We start from the raw sequence: 7,216 nt of genomic DNA on the forward strand, positions 1-7,216 counted from the left end.
TTCGCCAATCTGATTAAATTGCCCGATCGAATCGGGACGTACGGACGCAAACGCCAATTTGGCTCGCCGAATTCAACCGCCGATAATGACCGATAAAATGAGGTGCGGACACAAGAACACCAATTTGTGAGGCTAGTATTTTCGTTATGGGGCATTTTTTCAATTTAAATGGCTCTAATATCACCATAAATCTAAAATTGGAGATTGACGCCAATTTCATTTCTGATCAAATCGACCGATTTTATCAGTCCCGTCTGGATACCGCTTTAGCACCGCGAAAGGGCGCTGCGCGGTGCGCGCGGATTGACGCATGCGCGTACCGTATGCTTAGTATCTATGGTAATATAATTTAATAAAATATGCAGATAAAAGGCGGCAAAGTTTATTCGTTGTGCAATACTCAATAAGTTACCGCTTGTTATTTTAATACTCGTAATAAACAAAATGAGTTCAAGTGACGAAAACGACCTGGAATAGACGGCACTCCGCCTCATTTGAAAGCAGAAGCAAACTTAATAATGAATAACTAGCTTCCTGCTAAGTCCAGGGACAAATACAACAGGACTTACGACATGCTCATGCTGTGGAAGGACACAAGAAGGACAGCCAAAACGCAAGAAACACCTACTCTGAAAGTGGTTTTTAGCGTATTTCTGTGACCAAGTGAAAACTAAAAAGCCATCTACATTTAATATAAACTAAGAATATGCGTTGTTTTTTTAATTGTATTCGCGTCACTTTACCCCTATTAAATACGCTTTACTACATTGAATTTGTTTTATTTCCTCACATAATTTGAGAATAGTGCTTACTATGTACACCTCAATGGAAGCAAAAATATAGTATTTTTGCGAGTTGATACGCTTGCTACTTGTGTATAGTGGCAAATGTATTAAACCCGCAATCAACACTAATCAATATGTAAACAGGCCCCGACGTGAAGCACATTTACCCTACAGCATAGATATAAACTATGGATGAGCGCATGCATATGAATTGCCCGTTGCGATCTTCATGTCAGCAAAAAAGCGCCATCTGTTACACACTGCGTACAACTACGTGAGCTCGACTCTCGCGATAACTTTGTACGGGCGTACAAGGCTTGTTAAGTTTATTCGCGGTTTATATCAGAAGAGCGTCGATTAAGTTTATGGTTAATCAAAATTATTTGTTGTATTTGTTGGCGTTGTTTGATATCCGTGTCGTCGACACTGACGCTCCTTCTTACCTCTCAAGACCCGTGACATCTGTACTAAAATCAGCTGAAGACGAAAAACAGAGAAAATATTCCACGGCCTGTGAAATGCGACATGCAACTTTCACACCACTTGTAACATCTGTTGACAGCGTCTATGCACCCCAAATGTCCTCCGTTATAAAACATATGGCAGAAACCATATCTCAACGTTGGAACCGATCTCTAAGTACTGTACTGGGCTGGCTGAGATGCAGGATCAGTAACGCCGTTATACGTGCCACCACCATGTGCATCCGAGGCACACGCCACCGGTTTAAGTCCCCCGCCTGGTGGCTTGGGTTCGACGACGGTGCCGCCCTTCCACACATCGACTGAAACCCCTTTTCTACCCTACCTACATATGTCTTAACCTAACCCTTTGCCTATGTATTACTTATGATTCTCGTAATAAATGCTTTAGTTAACATATTTATTGTATTAAAATGGGCGAACTTATCCTTATAAGTTTCCGTTCTTCTACGTTATTTCGTGATGTCATTATCGTCTCAGGTGGCAATGCAATATTTTAAACATTCGCGCAGTGCGGTGTGCCGCCCTGTGTAAGCCGGCTCTGTCAAGGTCGACAAGTTGGCCGAGCTACTAGCTACAGCAGTACAGTTCGATAAGTACCTCCCGAGCTTTCGCGAGTAAAATGCGGCGAACAACTATTTCTGTTAGTTTCTTGCTTGCAAAACAGGTAGAGTAAAAAAGAAGGAAACAGCAATACAAACTAACTATTTTGGCTCAGTGATCCAAAGAGAATCTTGGCCTCCGAAACGAGAGCGTGCCACCTGTCCACAAATATGATGCAAAAATATAAGTAGGTAATGGAAAGTATTAAATACAGCGATGTGAATTAATCGGTGTTTGAAAATGCGCGCTTTGTTTCTAGCGCTCACCTGTTAATTTTTTTTGAGTTTTACCTACAGTTAATTAAAAACTTTAACCTGACAAGAATTAATATACTAGGTACCTAAGTCAACGAATAAAACAATAACAAATACTTGATCTTGTTATTTCGAATGTTTTTAATAATTATGTAAAAGAAACGGGAACAAACTCTGTAAGACAGACAATAGGTACTTTAATTTCGGTAATTATATCCGGTAGGTAATCAACTAATCATATTTAAGTAAATTTACCTATACAAATCACGCAGTATGCATTTCTACTTCATAATAACTTCCAAAGAGAAATGACGTCCTTACAAGGTTAATGCATTAGCGCTATGACGTACGAGCGAACATTAGTTGCTCGTGAGAATGAAATAAAATTATCGTTTAAAATTGGTTTTAAGCAATAAATAAACCTAATTGGAAATTACTTACCGATGATATGAGATCCCATTTTTTTTCTTATACTTCCTATAATGGTTTTTGCACCCTTTTACAACGCAATAAGGCATTTTTGTGTTATGCTGCGTGACAACTTTCTACTGCGCAATTCGCCACACGACTGAGCGCCGGGGTGTGATAAATGCAAATATCACACCCATGTAGCGGCCCCCTTTTTAGTGCTCGTTAGCCGCGTCCTTACGAAGTAATATATATGTCCATGCCCTACAGACATACTTATCCATATTGACCATATTTGAACCTCTCAACTCTCTTCAAGGGCACGCCACACAGCGTGATTCTATGTACTGTTGTAATGTTAATGCTTAAGAATAATAATTTGTGGATTTATAAAATAAAACGAAACGAAATTTACTGGATTTATATTATACTATTTTGGATTTATATTATAAGTTTTCTAAAGTACAGTCGCCATCAGATATATTGGTGCAGCTAGGATGCTCATAAATATCTGAACACGCCTCTATTATCAGGGCGTGCGTGTTCAGATATTGTGAACACCTTGCCGAGCCCATATATAATAGCCAATAACGACCTAGTTATAAGACTTACAATCTTAATCATTATGTATGTATAATACAACAATCACGTTTATATAGTCCTCACAAACGTATAAGTTACCATTTTGGCCAATATATCTTCAAAGCTTGGCACCGAATCGCTGTTAAAGACTTTGGTGTGCTCAAATACGCTGAATTTGGAAAGTAACGTCTGTACTGTCTTGTAGACGGTACGACGCACTTTGAGTTCATCTCTGTAATATTCTATTTCCATTCGAACGTTTCCGGGATCGTCTCCATCTATTGTGTTGATACTGAGATCCAAAATGACTCGTGTAGCAGTCCAAGAGTCGTGGTGAAGGCGTTAATGAAAATGTTCTCCAAGAAGCAGTGCCAAGTAGTCGAAAGCAATCGTTATCATTATCAAAATATCCGTGTTGAGCGTGCTAGGGACGTTAAAAATACTTATTCTAGAAATCACACCGACATCCAATTACAAGAAAACACAAATGTTTCGTCCGACCATTATTTTCCAATTATTTGCAAGTTATTTTCCAAGAATGACACTGACAGTTGACATCGATTTTTTTTCTATCTCGTCCCATTTACTACGGCAAAGGAATTAATTACTCGAATCTGCCATTTCACCTCACAAACGTCATATCGATCATTTAAAAAATTATATTTAATCAATAAAATAATATAAAAATAAAAGAGCTGCATTTCCGTGATCGCTATAATGAATACTATTGGGAAAAAATATAATTTGCCTATCTTCAAAAAACTTTACCTACCCAATTGTATTTTATTTTGGTTTTTTAGTGACACTACCTATATTATTTGTTAAACAAAGTAAAAAATGTAAAAAAAGTGGACTGATAAAACACTTAAAACGTTTACGAATACTAATTAAGCATACAATCAACGGACCATAACTTCGATACCGTATAATTATATACTCGTACAATGTGCGTGCAATCAGAAAATTAAAATGGATGCTTGATATGATTTTATGCATTTTTTTATTTTATTTTCGTGTGAATTTATACTCGTAGTTCAAGGTTATTTAAACTAGGGCTGACCGATTCCTTGCAAACAGGCTGGTGGCGCTACTGTGCTGAATTCCGTTTTGGCGCTAGGGAATGCTCCAGGTACTGAGTTTATTAAATGTTATTAAATCACAGAATCTAGAACAGTGGTTCCTAACCTTTTCAGTCCGGTGACCCCTATGACTAACTAGGGAACCTGATATTACCCCTCCTCCCAATGGTAATAAAAAATAAAACGTGTAATTTTGTTGTATTGTTAGATTTAGGTGAGCTTATTACCCCCGTAAAATACCAGTTTTACCCCCACGGGGGTAATTACCCCCAGATTAGGAACCACTGATCTAGAAGTTAGACCAACTGTACACTGGAAGGTAACTATAGTTAACTATAGTATAGACCAAGAAAAATCTGCAGCGGTTTTGATAGCATAGGTACGTAATGCAAGTGTTATTTGTGTGTAGTTGTGTGCGTCATAATTTCATAGAAGCTTGACGTTTAAATTTAATACTTGCACTGCGTGTGTTATCAAAATCGTTGCAGACTTTTCTTGGTCCGTAAGTTACCTATAGTTAACTATAAGGCCTGAGTTACACTTGTAAGTTTTACTTACGTAAGTAGGGACACGGCTATACTACAGAATGAGAGATGAATATCGTTATCTCATTCTAACAAATAGCTTTGTCCCTACTTACGTAAGTAAAACTTACAAGTGTAACTCAGGCCTAATAGTTACCTGCCAGTGCCTGTCATTAGTCGTTTTGTTTAAAGGGCTATACAGGGTGATCAATCTAAATGGGTCAGTATGGAGAAGTCCGAAACTATGAGAAATAGCGAAATCTGTTCTTAGGAACCATGGTGTCGATTTTAGATTTATAATACATTCAAACTTTTTTTTTAACTCTCATTCATACCGGGAATCGAACCTGGTCAATATTCTTTATGTAATCGCGTGTAGTATGTATTTGTTTGTATAATTGATCCTGAAAGTATAAGGACCAAATTTTGGTATGAAATCTTGTGTAAATATTCTTTTCTTGTGCAAAGAGTTGTTTGATAAAGTACCCTTTTTTACATTGTTTATACGACAACGGTTTCACTCACCCGACGGGCCCGAAACATGTCGCCAATAGCGACTAAAAATTCAAGTGAGTGAAACCGTTGTCGTATAAACAATTTAAAATATGTCTCACGAAAGTTTAGTATCGACCCTTTTTTACGTTATAAAATGTTATGATTTAGTGCCTGTACGCTCATATCCATATTATTATAATCTTTTTTTTTATTATTAATGTTTTATCTCGTGCAAGTGAATTGTAAGATTCTTAATGAGATTAAATGATCTTAAACCTAAATATTAGACTGAAATGCCCACAATTTAAAAAATTTGCAAAATGTTGTCACTAATATGAATCGGTCATCATTATGCATCATTTATTTGAATAGACCACTTATGCATATGTTATCTGCATCGATATTATGCATTACAAATTGCGTTTATTTAAAATTAGAACGCATTCGTTCAGCGGGCGTGTCATTTTACTTAAAAATTTGAAAATGGAATACTTAATAACTTTTTGTTTTCTTGGTATATACTACAGGCACAGGCGACGGTTCGATTCCCGGTTATGTATGAGAGATTTAAAAAACATTGAATGTCATTATTATTAAATCTAAAATTGAAGCCATGGTTCGTCTCATAATGAGCGGAACCATGGCTCATAATGAGCATTTAAGTACAGTCACCACACGGGATTGTTATATTTGTTATGCCATTTAGGGTTCTTGCTAAATTGGAAATTCTATAGCGTAAGTATTGATCAACCAATTTAGCTAGGACCCGCTAAATTGGTTGTTTAATACGTAGAGTTTCGTATCTTTGCCTGCGCTACCTATTTTCGCCTAGTTTGACATAAGTTGCCATTAACAAAATGTTTCTAATGTAAGCCTTACATAAAACTGCTAAATACAAAGTATTTTTTACGGGTGTCAAGATTCTTCGAACATTCTGCGGCTAACTTCACACAGTTGACCTTTAGTGAGGTTTTTTCGCGACGCCGACCACACGTTTTTTTAAACCAGTGTTTTAACTTCAGTTTTAAACGGTGATACGGACCCGGTAATGTTAAACCTTTTACATGTTTATATCCTATAACTATTTCTTTTTCATATGAAACTATTATTTAATGGCTAGCTTACGTTCAGAAGTCACAATTGGATAAAACCTTGGTGAGGGTACTTTGCGTCCATCTTGTTGCCAAATTTCGCCTACCCCTAGGGTTGACAAATTTTTTGTACCACATTCATTGGTGGATGACATTACTTGTTCCTAAATTTAAATATTTTCTTCTGTTTGGTTATTTTAGTTTACGCTATATGCAAATGTTTATTTCTACTCTTACCAATATTGAGTAGGTACCAAATAGGTATTTTTATGTCTCACTTTGTGTAAATAATAAATTATTTTTTTAACTTATAAACCATTACTCCCCTTTATTTAGCATGTTGGTAAATTTTTGGCAGCCCTAGCTTCATTATATAAAATGTATGAAAACAACTTCAAACCGTTACCAAACTTCGCCTACTACCTCGTTTTTTAAATATATGCCTCGTCTGGTGTAGTTAAGGTTCATAATATATTTGCACATTCTAAGGAGATACGACTTAACATGTGTAAGTCACAGAAAAGTAAGTAGTAGCGGCAAGGCATGCCATAGGCGAAGATTGGGAAAAATACCCAAACATCGCCTATTGCCTTTGGGGCCATTTATTACCAACTTAACCAATTAAATTAAAAGTTTTAGAGGTGTATACTAATAGTTAGGAATACAAAAAAACGTTTTTTCGCCTTAACGGATTAAAATGCCTTATAATTTGAGAGATTTTTTGGGAAAAGTGTCAAAACCCAGGCGAAGATACGAAACTCTACGTACCTATAAATGGCGCAACAATTGCGGAGCGTGATGGTACCATTTCCGCCTTCTATTTTATTTTCACACGGATACAAAATGCCAAAGCGATTGTTTCATCGATATGAGATCGTACTTAGCTACGTCAGGCCTGGCTCACTCCGCGATT

Source organism: Cydia fagiglandana, chromosome 9 (assembly GCF_963556715.1).
Source record: "Cydia fagiglandana chromosome 9, ilCydFagi1.1, whole genome shotgun sequence".
Classification (NCBI taxonomy): domain Eukaryota; kingdom Metazoa; phylum Arthropoda; class Insecta; order Lepidoptera; family Tortricidae; genus Cydia; species Cydia fagiglandana.